This window comes from Mus caroli, chromosome 13 (genome assembly GCF_900094665.2).
Source record: "Mus caroli chromosome 13, CAROLI_EIJ_v1.1, whole genome shotgun sequence".
Lineage (NCBI taxonomy): Eukaryota > Metazoa > Chordata > Mammalia > Rodentia > Muridae > Mus > Mus caroli.
In genome coordinates, this window is record NC_034582.1 from 49,116,242 (window position 1) to 49,137,543 (window position 21,302).

Sequence of the window (21,302 nt, forward strand, 5' to 3'; positions counted from 1 at the left end):
ACACTGTGTTGCTAAGGTCTAGTAATAACACAAAACTGCACCCTAACAGGTTAGATGCTCGTCAATATGTAAATATGCATACATTATATACACACATGTATACAGACATATGTACATGTACTCTTCACACATAAATATACTGGACGTGGTGATATCTGTCTGTAATCCCAGCACTTTGCAGCGTTGTATCTTCACAGCCAATTTGGATTATATGAGTCTCTCTCTCTCTCTCCCCCTGTTACCCATGAATATGGAAGTCTGACACTGAACAATAACTATTGCTGATGTTTTGCTACAAACAAGATTAGAGTCCTTTGATGATACCTAACCTAAAATCAAGTAAAATATCATGCCCGTGGCTATCATGAACACTGAGATTTCCCCAACTAATACTTGAGATGGCTAAAAATCAGTTGGGAACCCAGATTGATCACTGCAGGATGTATCTGAGCGGTCACTAGTACTTTTTCTTATTTCTAAGGTATTTTAAAGCAACGCTTGAGCTGTAGTGAAATCAGAATAGGTCTGGAAATCCACGAGGACGGTAAGCAGTGAGCCTTCATTTCCTACCTTCGGCAGATATTGAAAAGTACTGGTAGAGATTCAGAGTGAGCATCAGTACAAAGTCCCTAGGCAGCGTGGGAAGTCAAGGACTTCCAACCCTGAGTCTGTGCTTCTGGGGATTCAAGCCTGGGGGAACTCTTGGTGAGAGGAGCCCTTGGGGAATGAACTGGTGCCGCAGCGCCCTCTGGTGTTCACGTACGAGGTGCCAGGATACTCGGGGCAATATGGCTGCTTGAAGGCAGAAAGCCTAAACCCAAAGCCTATCTTCCTTTTCTCCCAAAGGCAGGAAGTTGCAGGTAACATGGCAACCGTCATAGCTACTTCACACCAGCAGCGAGGGCGATCAGCCAGCTGTGAGTAGATGCTGCAGTAGAGAGCACACTTGTCTGGGCTGGGGTAATTGTACTCAGCGCAGACCTAGGATTGTCCTAGCGTTCCCCTAACCTTTGCTTTGCAAAAGCTGAAGCCAAGCCCACTTTCAACGATTGCATGAGCCACAGGGGCTCTGCTCTGGGTCTGCCGAGGCTTGGAAGGAAGGTTCCCAGAGCATAGGATGACTGGCTGAGAGTTCCAAGCTCTTATCCCATCTCTGAGCCCACACCCCACACCTGCCTTTGATTTCTCCTTGTGTCAGACGAGGTGGCTCCATCCATTTGACTCTGCGCATGACCCCATCCCGTGGCTCTGCTTTCACTCTGAAGCCAGGATTCCTGTCTGCGACCAGAGCCTGAGTCTCATTTCCCAAGTCAGTCAGCCACTTCATAGACTACACTGAGGACCAAGTTACCAGGAGGAAAGTGCAGAGGGACTGGCCACCAGCCCCAGCCACTCAAGGGGAACAACAGACCATGCCTGAGCCAGCTCTTCACAGAGAGAGAGCAGGTTAGTCCCGGAGCGCTTTGGCAAAGCCCATCCCAAACTTGAACTCTATCTCAGGGCACTGTTCACCTTCTGAAGGCAGAGATTCTCAGAGCATGGCCCCTGGACCCATCACAGTATCAGCTTGGAGATGTAACCATTCAGACCATTGAAATGTGGCCTGCTGGCTGGTTTTATTGCCAACTTGATATACGTTGTAGCTTTGTATCTTCATAGTCAATATGGAGTATATAAATTTCTCCCTTTCGTGCCACTATCTCTCCTCCCCACTTGTGTGTGTGTCCCATGAATATAGAGGCTGACTCTAAATAGTAATTATTACTTATGCTTTATGTAGAGTCACCTAGGAAGAAGGAGCCTCAATTGGGAAAGTGCCTTTAATTAGAGTGGCCTGCAGGCAACTCTATGAGGGCATTTTCTTGATTTCTGACTGACGTGGGGGGGGGGGGGGGAGGCATCACTTAGCCAGTGGTCTTGGGTTGTATAAGAAAGCAAACTGAGCAAGCCATGAGGGCCAAACAGCATTCTTCTGTGGTCCGTGACTACTGAGTTCTGCCCTGACTTCCCTCCATGAAGGACTGTGTTGGGGTCAGGCAAGCCAAACAAATACTATTCTCTCCAGGTAGCCCTTGGTTGTGGCGTTCATCACAGCAGCAGAAAGCACACTAGGAAATTCAAGAACGCCGAGTTTGCAGCCCTGCACTGTGCGTTATACCAATCCTTCCGTACACGCCTGATATACAGGGTGTCTGAGAACTGTTATGTCAAAGGAAAATGGAGAGTGGCTGAGCACTGCCATGAGCCCTGGGGAGTTTGGAGTGGTCTGAGGCAGTGCTGCCTTAGCAGAGGAAGATTTATGAAACGGCTTTCTAGCATTCTCCAATGAAATACTGCTATGTTTAAAAAAATGAATTTATACATAACTTACATGTGACATTTCTGTGTAATATATACATGCTATTTAAACACAATTACACATTACCAAGTAAAATGTAAAGGCTGATCTTACCCATATGATCCTGCAACTATGCTCTGTGGGATCTTCCCAGAGGAGTTGAAAAACTCTATGTCCACACAAAAACATTTGTGAGGATGGTGATGGCAGATTTATCTATCATTGCCCAAACATGGAAACAACCAAGGTGCCCTTCAGCAGGAAAATTCATTGTAATACAGCCAGACAGTAGAATGTCATGCAACTCTAAAAATGGGTTATAGACTTAAGAGGAGGACAGGAAATGAGGAGGAGGAAGGGGAGGAAGAAGAGGGGGGAAAGAAGAGGAGGGAGGAAGAGGAGAAGAAGGAGGAGGAGAAGGTGAAGGAGAAGAAGAAGAGGGAGGAGGAAGGGGAGGAAGAGGAAGAGGAGGAAGAGGAAGCAGTCATCAATGTGGAAGGCAGCTGTATTAGTCAGGGTTCTCTAGAGTCACAGAACTTATGGGTAGTCTCTATATAGTAAGGGAATTTGTTGATGAGTTACAGTCTGCAGTACAACTCCCAACAATGGCCAGCAGCAGCTCTGAATGTAAGTTCAAGGATCTAGCAGTTGCTCAGCTCCACATGGCAAGCAGGCAAAGGAGAGAAAGAGACGCTTCTTTTTTTCAATGTCCTTATGTAGGTCTCCAGCAGAAGGTGTAGCCCAGATTAAAGGTGTGTGCCACCATGCCTTTAATCCCAGATGACCTTGACTTAATCTTGTGGAATTCATAGCCACTATGCCTCAAGATCTCCATGCCAGGATCCAGGTCAGAAACTTGGGTCTCCCAGCCTCCAGATTAGGATCACTGGTGAGCCTTCCAATTCTGGATTGTAGTTAATTCCAGATATAGTCAAGTTGACGACTAGGAATAGCCACTACGGCGGCTATGCATTTATGGGCATCAGTGTACATTCTAAAAATCAAAACAATGGAGACAAGATTAACAGCTGCCAGAGACTTAAAGAAAGAAAGGTTGGCTAGGTATGAGCAACCACTCATGGTGCTGCTCAGATGGAGAACACCTGCCAGCTCTCTCTTCCCCTGCCCTGCCTCTTTCTCCCCCTTTGCTGGAGCTGATGCCTCACTCTCTGACATACAAGCTCCTCTACTTCCAAGAAAGGCCCATCCCAGAGGCCTTCTTAGCATCCTTCTAACTTCTAGAAGGAAATGGAAATCTCTCCTTCTCCTTACTCAACACACAAAGCTGTGTACCCCGACACCTCAGTAACCTTCCCACTGGAGCAACACTCTTTCTCCTCTCTCCCACCAGGCTCTTTAACCGCAGGTCCTTTGGGCTGTTCCCCACCATCAGCATTTGTTCCCTGACTGCTCAATGAAAATGCCTTAAATAACTGACTGATGGGAGATGACTCCAGCGGTGACAGAAATGGGGTGGGGAGAGGGGAGGGGTATCTGCTGCAGCCTGCTTGTACCACAAAGCCTTGTTCTCATCAGAAGTCCTGGCCGAAGGGGCTTCTCCAGAACATACTCAACTAGGCATGGTGCAGCCTTCAGAGGGTCCTTCAATTCATCCTCCTGTAGAAATCCATTACGCATCACAGAATGGTTCTGAGGGGGCTAGCCTGGCTGCCCAGGAAAACAGCAAGATTTTGTTGCTTTTGGTGCCTTTTTTTTTAAGAGGAATAAAAGACAAACTGGACACTGTTTGCAGATACTTGCTCATGACAAGATTTTATCCCAGCTGTGCAGTCTTCCTCCAGGCATGGAGCACGCCATCATTGGAAGACATGTCTCTAGGAGCAAGGCTCTGCCCCATGAGTTTAGAGGGCACACCTTGGTTTTAGCTCTTTGGAGATTGTTGATCCTCCTTCCTCTGGTGGCCTGACTCCTGTTCTTGCTGGCCCTGTTCCTCAGTCCCTCCCCTCAAAATGGTTTTTACTTCTGTGGATTTAATAAAAATGGCACCGAATCAGTCGTTCAGGCCTCAGCTGTTTGGAGACTGCTCCTGAGGAGTTAGGCTCTGCCTGTGTGACTTGAAGGCAAGACAGGTGTTTTCTTCTATTTTATCTCCACCATAGCTGGCAACTTACCAGGGAGATTGGCTTGCTTTATTAATCAAGTCACACCTATAGTCTGGATTCCTATAAATTAAAAGTTTGCATGTGAAGATCCTGGAGTAGACCCAGCAGTGGACTGTAGAGGCTCAAGCACTAGGCCTGTTTTATCCATTTTCCAAGAGTGATGGAAGCCCAGAGAATTCGGGGACAATCTGAGTTAGTGAAGCCCTGGATTCCACGCTAACTTAATAACAGGAACCTTCCAAACCCGGTTCTCCAGTAGCCCTGTGGGCTAGGTACTTTTGTCTTCATTCCATAGATAAGAAAACCAGAGCCCAGAGAGGCAAGGTAACTTCCTTAAGGTTACACAGCTACTGATCTGTGAACCTGGGTTTGCATTTGAACTCACTGGCATAGCGCCTTGCTTGCCTTTGTCCCTGTGAACTTGGAAAGATGTGGCTTCAGTAACTGGAGTCACACTGTCCATTAAAAAGTGACAAAGCATCTCCCAGTCACTGTCATGCCTGCCAGTTCATCAAAAAACAAAAACAAATAACACACACATACAAAACCCTGCAAAATTTGGATCATGAAACTGTATGTATGTATGTCTGTATGTATATATGTGTGTATGTGTATATGTGTATGTATGCATGTATGCATGCATGTATGTATGTATAGGACTAAGTTTCACCATGTAGTCCAAGCTGCTCTTAAACTGGACATTCTCATAGCTCAGTTTCCTAAGAGCTGGTGTGCAGGCACACACTACCACTGATCTTGGTCTTCATAGAAAGGCACTAAGCCATTAGCCTTTAACTGAAGCAGCTAAAGGGTCCAAGCAGAGGTCTGGCCCTGTGATGTCAGCTTTGGGCTCTGCTGTGGCCATCTCAGCCCATTCTCTGGTGTCGTACAGTGTCCTCCCCTTCCCCTGGGATGGCTGAGAGTACTTCAGCCTCTTATCTGGACCTATTTCTCTGGGAAATTGATTTGTTATAGAAGAAATAGAAGAATTTTAGTATAGAAAGCTTTTGCCCCAAAGACCAAACTATCTCAATATATAAGTCTCGGGTTGAATTTCACAGGACTAAAGTCACTTTTTGCTCCTCATTCTGTTCTTGTCCTCACGGATGTCCAGCCAAGTGGAAGCTAGGGAGAGATCAGTGCATTCAGAATCAGGAGCTGTGTGTGTGTGTGTGTGTGTGTGTGCGCGCGCGCGCGCGTGTGTGTATGTATGTGTGTAGTATTAATATTTTAATGAAACCCATCACATCAGCAAGCCAATAGCTGGAGAAGAGAGAAAGAGGTGCATTTTTAGGTTTCCTGGGCTTGGGACTGTGAGGAGGAGGAAGGAGAGGCCATGCCTGAGAAGAGTGCAGAACAGAGAGGCAGAGCTGCCATGCAAAGGGGCAGGGAGGGCATGGCCCAGAGGCTGCTCAACTGGGTCAAAAGAGGCTAAGATAGAACATAGAAGTTGGTATGTAGTTACTCTAGATTATCAGCGGGAGGTAGATTCCAGCAGTATAGAGGCTAGGCAGTAAGTAGCCCAGCTACTGTGCTACATAAGGAATACTAAAGTATAAAGGCTATGTGTGTGCCTTGTATTTAGGAACATAAACCATTGAGGTTGGAAGCAACCCTGGGATAGGCTTTATTAAAATATTAATACTACATATGCGTGCATGTATGTGTGTGCACAAATGTGCCTATGTGTGTCTATGTGTGCACATGTGTATGTGTATCCTATGCATGCGTATGTCTCTCTCTCTGTGTGCACCTATGTATTGTGTGCATGTGTATAATGCATGCATGTATGTATGTGTGCATGTGTATACATTATGTATGTTTGTATGTATGGGGGTTGTGAGTTTATGTGTGTACAACCTAAGTGTGTATATGAATATAAATTAACTTCTCTACTTTGAAAACAGTTAAAGGCACTGGGGAAATCCTCAACTCACTCATGATCTATGATGCTGTCAGGTACCGTGGGATAAATACCCCTTCCCTGGCTGAGAGCAAACTATCTGTGTGAGGTCACCGATTGTGAGTTGGGGGTAGGTTCATACAGTCAGCTACTTGGGGCATGAGAAGCTCGCTAGCCCGTGCTGACTGTAACAGCAGAGACTGAAGCACTTGCCTGTGTGGTGTGACTGGATCCAGCTCGAATTGTGGGCAGCTTCTACATAGTGAGTGGGTTACCAGGGACTCTCCAGGAAGGGACTGAGCTCCGTGACAGACTGCCTGTTTGAGGAGACACGGGTTCTGCAAGTCTCTGCCTTAGCTGGGTGGGGGTGGGGTTGAAAGACCAGTGTCCCCGCATTCCAGATGCGATCACATCTATGGCCCTGTTCTCTGATCCTGTCTGCTCCTTTGCCTTCCTAATAATCCAGTCTGGATGATTTGAGTCCCAGTGCCCAAGGGCCACAGATAAAACATTACAGTGTCTCTGCCCTGCAGAGGGATGCCACTGCTCTGGAAAACCAACGGGAAGGGGCAAAGCACATTTTCCCAGTGGGAGCTGGGCTTCTGTGGGGCTAGCTTCAGGCTTTGTGGAGCAGACCTGCTTCTGCTCTGTCTTCTTCCTAGCTCATGTAACTCCATGGGGATTCTGGCTAGAGATGCTGGGTGTCCACAAAGTCCTTCTTTAGTGGCTCTTTAATTACATTTTAAAAAGCTCTCATGTCCGCAAGTCTCGGGAGCTCTGGTTTCTAAATCCTTTGGCCCTCACTGCCTGCAAATTGGCAGTACTGAGTGTCAGGCTCACTCACTTCGCTCTATTTCTCTTGGCTCCTGAAATCCTGCCTGCCCGGGTCACCCTGTGTGTTACCTTTTGACTCTCCAGCCTGGGCGACTCTTTAAAGTTCAACAGGCTTCAGCTCTTGAGTTATAACATGAGCAGCACCTAGGTAGCCAAGGGCCTGGCCAGTCCTGAGGGCACACCCCTCAGGCGGCACCTCCTTTAGCAACTTACCACAGCCTGACTGTGGTGAGGCCTCTGGGACCAACTCAGGAGGGCTCTGCCCTTATCAGTGAGTCAGAGACCCATAAAAGGACACAGAGGAGTGAAGTTCCCTCCCTCCTTTCTGCTCCTTCAGCTTTGGAGAGCATAGAGCTCTGAGTCCCTTTGGCTTTCCCTGCTTGCTTTTACATGAGAATATCCAGACCATCCCATCTGTAATGAACAGGCTGTCTCCGGACACTGTACTGGCTAGAGCCTTCTGTTTGGCATTTATAGCTTTAGAAACAAGGGGACAAATTTCTCTTCGTTATAAGTTTTCCAGTCCACAGTGTTTTGTTACAGTAGCACAAAAAGTCTAAGACTTTTTGTTCTTCAATGTGTCATATGTGTGTGTATGTGTATGTACGAGTGTGTGTGTGTGCGCGTGTGTGTGTTCTTCTTTCTTTATTAAAGGAGGATAGACTGATAAAGCTGGTCTTCAATAACAACCAGAAGAATATATAAACCAGGGCTTCTCAATGTTGACAAGTAATTTAACTCTTAAAATACACTTTGTGATATAATAGCGCAGAGCTAAGTACCACACATCTTTAGCTCAGCTCTGCCTCTCTGGCTCCTCTTCTGCAGCTCCTGAAATATAAGGGAGGGGGCATTCTGCAGGGAGAGGGGGGCTGGGGATCTGCTGTTTGAGCTCTGCCCAGCTTTGAAGACTGGAGGGAAGATAAGCAAACTGGGTTCCATTTGGGCAGCTACTGGATCACAGGCATCAATCCAGCTTTTACACCACGGTACCTGCAAAACTTCTCTCCAGCTCCTATAAAGCCCAAAGGGAAAAAACTGGGAAAGAAGATGTGGTTATACATGGTCTAGGGAAAAAATATACCAGAACTTGAGTTCAAATCCTGCCTCTGCCAGTTATTTTAATTAACTATGGGATTTTGCCAAGGTCCAGTTGTCTCTGCTCTCGTTCTGTTTTCCGGATTGTTGTTTGTATGCTTCGTCTCGGACTGAGATTGTCTGGTTCAAGTGAGATGCTGAGGAGACTGTGCTGTGCACATATTGAATAGTGCTGTTTTTAAGTAGGTCCCAGTTCTCCCTGAATCTGCTTTTCCATCTGCCACTCCTCTTTGCCCCTGTCCAGACCTCTATGTCCTTTCATCTGCTCTGTTTGTAACCAGATGTCCTTTGGTCTTTCCAAAAAGAGCCAAAAAGGTTCTGCTGTCTACTGCCCACACTTAGTCACTACAATCCGTCTGCCCCGAGAGTCAGCAGGCTCCAGCCATGGGCAGCAGAGCAGCATAACTCAGTCCTGGGAAGGTGTGACTTATACTTGGGAGAAGGTTGGGGCCTGGAGCGAGGAGGAGAGGCGTATGAATTAACTCCCCATGAAACTTAAACAAGCGAAGGAGAGAAGACAGCAGAGTCATCCCATGTCCCTTCAGATTAATCGGCTTGCCAGCCTCTCCCAGTGCAGGAGGGAAGAAGACATACTGACCTGTCAATGACAAAGCTTCTGGATGTCACACGTACAAGAAACACCAACTGTGAGGCTGGCTCCGCTCACACAGTGCTGCCCACATATCATCACGGTCCTGTTGCAGAGGACATTTTTTTTTTAAATGAGCAGAGACTGTGAGGCAGGTGATTTCTCAGGGGTAGGGGGTGGGGATCCAGCCGCTTCTGAATGCAACAAATCCCAAGACGTTCTAGGGATACTTTCAATCAAACCCCAGTTGTTAATTGATTGAGGGAAAGGTCTGCAACCACATACCTCACACGTCATACAGTGTGGAGCAGTGTTGGGAACGGTGGTCTTGTGTGAAGGCATGGAGCAGAGACGCAGAGAGAGGGGAAAGTGAGTTAAGAGAAGCGAGGGACATAGCACAAAGACATAGGACGATCCATGACGCCTTCATTATTCCCATGAAGCCATAGCCGGAAATTTTAGATTTAGATTTAACCTCAAAGCGTATCTGGGGGAGGGGCACTTCTGAAATAGTCCTACCTAAGTTTCACCAGCTCAAGAAGAGGTGAGCTTACCAAAGGTCAACTCCGGGTTACCTACCAGTCGGCTATGGTTAGAAGCTTATTAAATGATCAAAAATCCCCAAGGAGTTTTATTATCCCAGCTAAGGAGAGTAGTGCTAGAATTTACACCCAGCCCTTCCTTATCTCTGCTCCAGACACCAATCCATGTCTGCCTGGAAGAAAACATCAACGCGAAAAGCTACCTTGTACATACGTGTGTGTGTGTGTGTGTGTGTGTGTGTGTGCCTGTGTATGTGTGTGATTTGTATGTGTATGGGTGTGCATGTGTGTGCACATGCATACATGTAGATATGTGTGTGTGCATGTGCACATGTGTGTAGATCCTAAAGCTCACACACAGCAGTACATGTAAATTCCCTCTCGAGCTTTCATCAGTGGCAAATTATATAATAATATCATATGATTTTGCAAGAGGTTCAGCAGGGCTGTCTCGGAGGCTGTCAGCCAGACACCGTTCAGACAGCGAGGCGTCAGAGCTGCCCCTGCAAAGTGGATGTTAATTACCTAAAACAATGTGTGTAATAGGCAGAGAGAGAGAGAGAGAGGGAGAGAGAGAGAAAAAAAAAGCCAGAACCTGCCCTCTCAGCCCTAACCACTATTACAGTGCCAACTGCAAAGTTATTTAGCCTGGAGGAATTGTAATTAGCTGGTTTGCAAACTAATAAGATCTTAATAAAAAAAATAGAGAAGAAAAAAGGGAACACAGGAAAGGAATGCTGGGAAACTTTTTATCTCCGATTCTCGAGGAATATACTTAGCCTGCAATTACCTCATTAAGTGCCCCAATTCACTTAATATATGCCAAGGCCGTTCTGCCTTGTTGGGGTGAGCAGGGAAGGGAGACAGAAGGGCAGAGCAGAGCGGATCTCTCATCTACCTGCCTGTATCTTCAGCCTGAATCACTTGTTTGGTTTGGATTCACAGATGCTAATCCCTGTGCTTAATTCTGCAGGAGACATTAAGATCTACCCCGGTGAAGCAAACACAGAATTGCACAGGTTCTTAAAAGTTCTCCAGGGGCATAACTCAGTCCCGGGGACAATGGAGGCTGCCCTACTGTGAGCTCTGTAATTTGCGCTTTAGTCCCCACTGACCTTTCAAAACAAGGTGGACATAGGGGCCAGGTAGCTGGCTCTGTTTGGTAGAACCTGTTGTGTCTCCTAAAAATGTAAACATTTTCCTTCCTTCCTTCTTTCCTCCCTCCCTTTCCTTTTCTTCCTCCCTTTCTTCCTTTATTTCTTCTTCCCTCCTTCCCTCCCTCCCTCCCTCCTTCCCTCCTTCCCTCCTTCCTCTCTTCCATCCATTTTTTTCCTTCTGGGAATTGAAACTTATGCTGCTCACTAAACATACATGCAACATGCTCAAACAGTCAACAGTGACCCCCCCCCCCAAGTCCACTGACTTCCAAGCCTCCTACATACGAAGGACAACTATGGTTACCATCACCGTACATGGTTTCAATCATGAAGTATTCAGCATATTTCAGCTATGCAGACTATTATAATCGACCTCTAGAAGGCAGTATCACGATGACATCCCACGAGTGAGGAATTTGATGCCTTGGACTTTTCAGTAGTATTTTTCCTGAAGTGCCTAGATGGCAAGAAGGGGTTAAAATGGGGACAGTGTGTTTCTAGAGTCCTCAGTGCCATGCTGGCTGATCACCAGTTCCTTGTAAAGGTTGAGTCCAGGGCACACATGGGCCAAGGAATCACAGCCAAGTTCTCCAAGCTTCGTTTGATGTACTCAGATGACCTCAGGAGGTCTTGTTAATTACACTTCCTACAAAGTTTCCTGTGTCTCCAAAAACTGTGGCCTCTACTTATTAGAGAATTCCTGAAAACCCACCCACAGAACGTGGACAGTTTAGTGTGACCAATCTGAACGTCCGTGAAGCTAAGGTCTCAGGAGTGAACGCAGTGAGTCACGTGAGTGACAGGTAAACAAGGCAGACACAGAGCCGTATGTCATCATCTTGATAGAGAGATGTCCATCAGATAGGAAATGACTAGAGCTGGAGAAAATGGGCAGGTTTTAGGCTAACACTGGTCACTTGAGAATATCCACATGCCTTGGCCAAGTGCACCAAGGGGAAGGAGCCCTGACATCGAGTCAAAGATGAACTGGTGAGAAAAAGCCCACAGACCGTCTCTGCTAGACAACGCCTGGTGAGTGCTGCCTTCAAAGAGTCTTCAGGTATCACTTATGGGAGAAACAGCAGACAGGATCGCCTGAATTCTGACGCGCTGGGTAGAGACAAATTCATTCCAACTCAAATTCATTCCATGCCAGAATGGTTTGGCATCATTAGTCACTCTCCCTCATCCCCTGGAGACTCAAGCATCAATGGTGAAGTAGCATGGAGTGGGTAGAACTGTGGTCCAGCTCCACTGAGTGGGTCCCTCCACCCCTCGTCCTTATAAACCAAGAAAGTGCATCCTTTCCAACTTTCTGGTTGTTTTCAGAAAATGGCCACTCTCTAAAAAAGAAAACGCCCAGAAAAAGAAAAAAAAACTTTCAAATTTGTAAAATTTACAGCATACATCCTTTGACTACAATAACAGACATTTGGAACAATACAGTGGTGTTCAAGCAACAATAGACACATTAATGGGGCATAAAAAGCATTAGCGTGAGTCAGTCTTGACAATAATGGAAATGAAAACTGAAATCAAGGACCATTAGACAACAATGAGGACAAACCTTAGGGGAGGCAGTGGCCACTGAACTCAGAAGAGACTCTTGAATGAGGGGAGTTGGCAGCGAGCTCCACACCAAACTACCAAAACCTCACAAAGAAGCATAATGGAGGAGCTGGAGAGAGAGAGGGATAGGGAGGAGAGGGGGAGGGGGAGGGGGAGGGGGAAGGGGAGGGAGAGGGAGAAGGCACAGCCAAAACCCCAAGCAAGAAGCAATTAGATGTGGCATAAAAACACGCTGTAGATGGATAAATCTGAAAGGACATTTTCTGAAAAACAAAATAAGGAGAATAGATCACAGTCTAGAAATTACAATTCGTTTTTATAAAGGATTGTAGGCTTTTAATATAATTAAACTAGTTTGTTAACTGCATTGTTAGAGAGTAACCAGATCACTGGAAGTAAGAAGACACTGGAAAACAGAGTTAAATAAAATAAAAATGAAGGATTAAAAAAATAATAACTCAAGGTAGGGTGACACATGTCTAAATTCCAAACTTGAGAAGCCAAGAAGGCAGGAGGTTTGAGTTCAACTCCAACCTGGGCTATAGTATAAGAAGATTCTGTCTCACAAAAAAGCAAGCATAAAACAGTAGACTTGAATTGGTCAAAAGATAAAGGAGACTGGAAGGCAAACTTCACACCATAAATAGATTTCTAGTAGATTAAAATTCTAAATGTAGCAAATATAACTGTAGCCTGAAAGGATATACCGCCAAGTTATCAACACTTGTAGCCCGAATAGGCATTCCGTGGGTATGATCACAAACACAGAAATTTAAAGGAAATAACTGATTAATTCAATGATATACTTAAACGTATTCTTCTTCCATTTGTTCCTTAAGTAAATGACATCTTGTATGCTCAGGCACTGTTAGAGACTCCGAGCAACAGTGAACAGCTCTATAGCTTGATACATACAGAAGGCAAGGACAATAGGTGTACAGTGTAGAGCAGAAAAGGAGTGGGGGACAAAGAAGATGGTCTGGAATCTTCCGTGCATTGGCTGATGTGGGTTACAGGAGAAGGTGACAGAGATGCAAACTCAGGAGTGGTGAATTGGGGAGCTAAGTGGGTAATTCAGAGACCCAAGCACCCAGCAGCAGCCATAGCCTGTGCAAACCCCTAGGTCTGATCATGCTTGTACTTGTAAAATGAATAACAAACAGTGCCTTGTGGATGGAGACGAGTTAGCCAGCAATGATGCCAGAGAGGTGATAGGGGCAAGGTCCTGTCTGAAGGAGAGACAAGGGCCATTAGAGTGTTTCAAGAGCTGGCAAGACAAGATCAGATTTGCTGGAAGGGGGACGGTCTGCTAGAATTGAAAAACAAATTACAGGTCACCAGAAGCAGGCTCAGGGGGCTCTGCAGGTATCCAGGCAAGACACAAAGGAAGGTGGTATTTGGCAATGATAGCATGATGTCAGGCTGGAAGAGAGAGAGACAAGCCAAGGTAGAGCCCATGGCATGTCCGATGAATGGAGCCTTCCAGTGGGGTTTGCCTGAGCTGTCGGAGCTCATAGGTAGACAGATGAATCTGTAAACAGAGCTGCTGTGGTGGGAGAACCTGGACTTGGTCTGACACAGCTCAGACTTGAAGTACCTTTTAGATATGATGGCAAGGATTCAGGAGGCAGATAGGTAGAGAGACGTCAAATTCAAGAGAAAGTTCTAAACAAAAGTTTGAGATGTAGGCAGATCCAGTGTGTGTCTTAGCTATTTCAGGATGGCATGCCAAAACACTCATAGACTAGAAGTCCAAGCATGGATACCAGCACGGGATAAGGATGCTCTTCCCTGGCCTGTGCAGGGATGCCTCCTTCTCTTGCCCTCCCATTACAATACTTGTATATGAATTCCAGTCTGGTAGGATTGGAGCTCTGCTCTTATGACCTCAGTTTATTACCCCTTGAAAACTTTATTCCCCAAATCCAGCCACATTGACAGCATGGGATACCATGAATTTTGGAATACCGTTCAGTCCACAGTGGGGTGCAGCTGCTACAAGACTGCCTGAGACAGTGAAGAGAGAAAATGAGAGAGATAAGCAAAGGGGCGGAGCTGGAAATGCAGCTACAGGGCACATGGCGGTGGGCAAAGTCTTGCTGAGTGAAGACCACAATGTGTGTCTATAACAAAGCACACACCAGGCAAAGGAGATGGACAGGCAATCTTCACGTGACAGCTGAGTGACTGTGATACACACCATACATTGTTTCATTTCATTAATTAGATATGCAAGCACCCAAAGCACCAGAGACCAGTCATTCTTAGGCACCACATTGGCTAAAATTAAAATGATGGCAACTTGGTTTTGTGGCATCCGGAGAAGGGACAGCAGGCAGGGAGGGCCAGCTAAATAAACAAGTAGAGACTTGATAGATGGTGTTTGAGCCAGACATAAAACTCAAAAAATAATATAATTGCAAGGCAAATGCATGGGGTCAGATATCTGGAGGCAGATGCAGTAGGGTCTTTGTGAGCTTAAGGCCAGCCTGGTCTACATAGCAAGTTCAAGGCCAGCCTGGTCTACATAGCAAGTTCAAGGCCAGCCTGGTCTACATAGCAAGTTCAAGGCCAGCTGGGGCTACATAGTTAAATGCTTTCTCAAAAAAAGCAAAGCGAAGCGATGCAAGCGAACAAACAAAAAACCCACAAGTCAGTGGGAACAGGAAGAGCATGGAGTTTGGTGATGCCGATAGGAGGCAGGAGGGAGAAATCTACCAGCTGGTAATCGGAGTTACACTGTTCTCTGGAGTTACGCTTTTCTCTGCATTCTTTATACATCATTAGAAATAGTCATTGATTGGCAACTGCACACATGCACATAATGGGCGTCTTCATTGTTACGCTCATCCACCATACAAACTTACAAGAGTACTGACATTTCCCACCAGACACAGAAATCTTCCTCCTTCAGGCAGGGAAGCAGCAGTTCAGGAGGCTCTAAAGTGTGCGCCAGGGCACGTCCTCTCGGCCCAAGAAGGACACACCTTTGTCCCACATTGCACAGACACGGGAATTACATTGTATTCTTCCCGCCCCCAAAGCTCCTAAGTGTCACTCATTAGCCACATCGAGGACAGCCCTCAGAGGGTGTCTTTGAGGAGTTGGGGCTCATTTCTGGATGTGTAATTTTTGTTCAAGTTAGAGTTGACAGGAACTGTAGGGTTGCTGAATCAGTATAATTACTTTCCTCGAAAACTTGAGGACCTCAGTTTGAACCCCCAGAATCCACACCAAAAGCTGGGTTCAGCAACATGGCAGAGGGGCAGAGATCAGAGGGGCATGGATACTTGCTGTCCACCCAGTCTAGACAAAAGAGTGAGCCCCAGGCTTAGTGAGAGACAATATCTCAGTAAAGTAAGGTCGAGAGCCACACTCAAAGTTCACACCTATAAACACACACACACACACACACACACACACACACACACACACACACACACACACACACTTGGGGGGGGTGGAATCCCATTAGGTTAAAAGGCAAGTATGTATCTGTGGTTCTGGGAAGTTAAATTTTACACATGTAACTCCCCAAAGGAGACAGTGATTCAAAATGTCAGCTATGTCTCTAAATAATTAATAATAATTAGGGGCAGGAAGCCCATAGTGCCAGACAAGATAAGTTCCTTTGGAAGAGGACCTGAAGTTGTAGATCTATCACAGGAGAGATGGTGACAAACATCTGGTGAGCTATTGCTGACCCAGACCCAAGGATGTTAAGGGTCCTCTTTCTCATCAGCCAGAGGCTGACTGTCATACCTCCACCAGGGCAGCTTATGAAACATGAGTTGCTGTGATAAACTACCATGATCAGAAACAACCTAGGGAAGAGAGGGTCTGGCTTACAGTTCCAGAGGGACGGTGTCTGCCACCATAGGGCCTTGGCGTAGGAGCAGGAAGCTGTGTGATTACTTTTTCCAATCTACAGGAAGCAGAGTGAGTGGGCAGGAAGAGGGGCGGGGCTACAAACACTCAAAGTCCACGCCCACTGGCAGACTTCCTCCAGTAGAGTTCTACCTCTTAAAAGCTCCAGCATTGCCCCAAACAGCAGCACTAACTGAGGACCAAGTGTTCAAATAGATCAGCCTCTAGCGGATATTTCTCAAATGAACCACCGCTGGGCTTTAGAGGGACAAGCTCAGGCTCAGGCTCAGGAAACATGTGTTTGAGTCCTGTCTGGTGGTGCACACCTGTAATCCCAGCGACTTGAGATGCTAAGACGGAAGATTTCTTACGGCACGTCGTCATAGCAAATGATCACAGGATCAACGATGCAAAGCAGCATCTTTTATCTAATTCCGGTTCTTCAGCCCAAGTTCCACTTAGCCCAAAGCCAGGATGTCAGCCGGACAGTGATCCCGCAGGAAGGACCCTGGGACAAAATCTGTGCCTTGCCTTTTCAGCTTCTGGAGGCTCCTGACCCCTGACCCTCAGCCCAAAGCTTCATTGATCTTCCCTGTTTCCCAGATCTCCCATCTTCACCCTCCCAGGAAGATACCAGTGAGTTATTTATGGAGTCTGCCCAGGTAATCGGGGCAGTCTTCTTCTGTGCATACTGAACGTTAGCAAATCTACAACATCGTTTTACTACTCAGATAATGTTTCACAGACTCCAGAGACCGAGGCATAGGCATGTTAGGGACATTGCTGAGCCTGTCTCACAGGGCAAAGCCACAGTCAGTGAATAAAATCTGCTTTTCCCATTAATAATTTTTTAAGTTACAGAAGAAATCGGAGTTTTCCTTGTAAATATAACCAGCGCAGGAGAAACTAAATTCTTCTTTTATGTGTTCCTTCAGTGGTGGTCCCTTCCCATTTACAGAGATACTTTAACTGCAGTTTGAGAGACACCCTGCCAGTGCATTGAGCAAGCCTGTCAATCAAAATAGGGAACCACCCCAATCACATTTCTAGCAACCAAACTCCACCTTCTCTTAGACTCCATTAAAGAATCCCCTTGAGTATTCTCATCCAGGTAGACTGTTGTAACTCTCGGCAACATCCTTTTTGATTTTTGTCTATTCTATTGCTTTGTTTTGAATATTTTCCTTGTTGCTTTGCGGATCTGTGTGAGTCTTTATTTTGCTCCTGAGTAAGAGGCCAAGAACCTAGAATCCTCAGGCCATGTGGGTGGGAGCCAAGGAAACCAACTTCCTCCTTTTTTCCCCCTCTCATTCAATATCAGCGTAATATAAATCTCCTTCAAGAGAAACATAGGTGGGTTTTAGTCTTGAACCCACTACTTGCCCCTGTCCATTGATTATTCTGGCTAGCCATTTGCTTTTGAGGCAATTCTTGATACACTAATGTTTAACTCTATATGGCTTGCTTTGCATACGTCTGTTATGTGTCTTACATCTCTCATTACATGTAGCCTGTGTGTATTTTACACACTCATATTCATTTATTTTCAGCATTTTTGAAGATCTCTTTGCATTGTTTTTCCATATTTTATTTTATTTTATTTTATTTTATTTGCAGTGATCGACGTTGAGCCCAGGACCTCATACCTGCAAGACAAGTGCTCTACCCTTGAGCTGTGCCCCTAACCGCTCTTTATATAGTTGTTGAAATTATTCCTCTAGTTACCAGAAGCCACACATGTGATTGGCTCCTGTCTAGTGGCACTTGGATCTCTCGACTCCAGGCTTCCATTTTGATTTTGAGAGACAGCACTAGCTGGTGGTCATATAAAATCCTTTCCCTCTCTGGGCATCAGAAACCTAGCAGTTATTACACTATGTTTGTTTTGTTTTGTTTTGGATGTGGGAAGGGATAATGACGAAAACCTGTCTTCAGTGTTCAGCATAGAGGCATCCTGGGTGACTAGTCCTTCACTGACTGAGTTTAAGGATGTAGAGCTTACGGACAGGAAATACTAACTGTGCTGTAAACTTCTGTTTTATGAGGCTCTGGGTGGGAATTCTGCAGTCACGCACTTGCTGCGTTCCTATAAACCAGGCAACCATTTTTGGCTTTGCTGTTTTTAGTCCCCCCCGCCCCGCCTTTCACTTGTTGTTGATTTGTGACAGGGTCTCACTATGTATCTCTGGCTGTCCTGAAACTCACTAAGTAGATCACTCTGGCTTTGAATTCACAGAGATCCACCTGCCTCCTCTGTTTCCTCAGTGCTGGAACTGAAGGTATGTACCACCCTGTTCTTCCTTCCCCTTCCCTCTTCTTCCCCCTTCCTCCTTCCTTCCCCCTTCCCCCTTAGCCTCTTTCCCCCTTTCTCTTCTCTTCCCTTTCCCTTTCCCCCTCCCCTTCCTCCCCTCCCTTCCTTCTTTTCTCCTCGCCCCTCCACCCCCAATGGAGTCACATAGCCCAGTTAGCCTCAGACTCACAGCAATCTTCCTGCTCCGGCATCTCTGGTGTTAGGATCACAAGTACAGGCCACCACACATGACTGTTTATTTTCAAAATCTCATCTTGCTGCGTGCTGTGGATCTGCTTGAGTTTGCCTTGGCCAGAGTTGGCTCGGCAGTGCTGATCAGAGCTGCGCATGTCTCCAGATGAGGCCATCCCTCTCTCCTTTGCTATGAGTTTTATACCGCTTTCTCTTTTCGACGCCTTTTCTCTTAGAATCCCAGTGCGGCAGATGCTGAACTTCTCATCGCCCTGCCATAAGGTGCTGAGAGTCTGTTTCCTATTTTCTTTTTTTTTTCTGTTTGTTTTTGAGATAAGAGCTCACTGTGTAGCCCAGGCTTGCCTAGAACTCCAGGCAATTCTTCCTCAGCAGCCCCAGTGCTGGGACGACAGGCAGGAACCATTATGTCTGCTCCTTTCTCTTTTTTAAAGTCTGACTTCTCCTTCCCATTTAGATGCATGAATTTTATTATTCTGTTTTCAAGTTTAACAGCCTCACTCCTTGGCATGGCCATTCTAATAACATTCTGTGTGTTTGTATTTGGTATTGTATTTTTTTCCGTTCTGTAGTTCCCATTTGGTTCTTTCCCATAACTTCTGTTTCATTTTTTAAAAATGATGCCTTTAATTTTTTAATACATTTTAAGAGTTTCTGATCATGGTACTTTTATGGCAGTTCCTTTAAAAAACCAAAAACCCATCAACATCTGGTTCCTCTCGTAACAGGCATCATCAACTGCTCATTCTTCTGCATTTAAGTTGTGAAATATTTTTGTGGATCTCGCCGTGACAGGTGATTTTTAAAAATTATATCCCGACAGTTTATATACAATACTAACTTAAGGTTTCAAGTCCCACTGAAGACACGTTTTAGCAGATGGTTGTTCTATTTCGCCGTGAGCATCTCCCGTCTGATTTCAGCTCCGTGGCTCTGTTTCAGCTGTCGAGCGTGCTGCTGTTCAGTCTTAACCTTGCTTCCTCTGGAGCTGCTGAGCCCCTCACCATCCCCCACTGTGGCCACCAGAAAGGCAGAAAGGTTTCGCTCAATAAGGCGACCTGGGTGCACAGAGAAGTGAGCGCTCAAGGCTTTCGACTGATTGGATGAGACTCTTCAATAGCAAAGAGAGAGATCGGCTTTCCTCAAAGATCACAATTTAAAATGTTAATTCAAATCCCTAAACAGCCCTTTAGACACATATAGGATGTTTTTTGACTAAATATCTGGGTACCATGTCCCAGTCATGCTGATGTAAAAGATTATCCAACACACTCATTTCATTTGCCTGTTCCAAGGTATCTAGAATGCTTGGCAGGAGGCAGAAGGACTAGGGGAAGATAGACCTATATCACTCCATCATCTACATATCCATCCACCCATGCATCCATCTGTCAATCTGTCTGCCTGTCTGTCTCTCTCTCGCTTGCTAGTTTTTTGTTTGTTTGTTTTGGGGGGTGTTCGTTTGTTAATTTTTGTGCATGTGCATGTTTTGAGACAGTCTTTCTCTGTCTAGCCCTGGCTGTCCTGAAACTTGCTCTGTAGACCACGCTGGCCTCGAACTCAAGAGATCTACCTACCTCTGCCTCCCAAGTGCTGAGATTAATGTTGTGTGCCACCACATTCAGCTCTGTCTACTTATTCCCATTCATTTGACTTGAGTTTTTGTCTCTTGCAACCTGCTGCTGAGTCTGGGAGGGCTCTAAGGCTCAGCTCTCTCTGAGGTAGTTATTCTCATTTGGCATTCTCTCTCTCTCTCTCTCTCTCTCTCTGGGTTCATTGAGCTAATCACATATCCTTATCATCTCAATCCATACTTCTCTGTCTATGGGGACCTACGGAATATACTGTAAGGATCCAAACTATCTTTAGCTTTGAGCCTAGGGCTGTTGGATTCCTGGAGACTCCAAAGCCAATTTAAGTTGCCCAGTGCAGGAGAAATGAGAAAGTATCCCCAGGCTAGTAAAGTCCTTATAAGCTGATTTGCTTCTTAATGGTGAAAAGCTAGTTAGAGCCAGAGTCCTTCAGGCCGTTTGACAATTGAACCTTTATACTTCAGCTTAAGACGCTGAGGAGAACGAGGAGGAGGAAAAACAGATGTCTCTAGCAAAGGGCGTGAGGGAGAGGGAAACACACCACTCTAACCTCAACTTTATTTGCATTTTATATATGTTATATATTTCATTTTATAAAAACAGTCAAAACCAAAACCACAAGATTTCACAGATAAGAGAAAAAAGCTGGACTGGGCTTAATTCAATATTTCAGAGAATGCTCTTAAGGGCGCTCGGCAGGCTGCGTTCTAGCCAGACCAAGCTGCTGAGGATTCTGGAAAAAAAAAAAGTGACTCTGATTCACACCGGGACACCACATCTCATAACACACGGTGTGTGCAAGAAGCTGTAATTATGAAATGTTTGCCTTAAGTAACATGGCTGCCTAAACACAGATGGTCCTCATTGACACTAATTGGACCTGACGTGGCCTTGGCCTGCCTTGGAACAGTTGCCGGAACACGAAGCCCACTTGGGTGTGTGCTCTCTGAGGGCCTCTGTTTCATATCGCCTTCATTAGTGGTGGGATGGAGGCGGGGTAGAGTCATACCTTAGCATTGGGCCCTTGTCTGTCTCAGAACTTGCTGAAAAACGTCTTTTACCCTGCTTAGACGGGCGAGCTCCTCGGGGGCTGGCCATGTACATTTCTTCAGTTCTTTCTCGTTCGATTTAAGAAGGAAGGCTCCCCACATCTCCTGCTCTGTCCCCAGCGAAGATTAATGATTTCTATT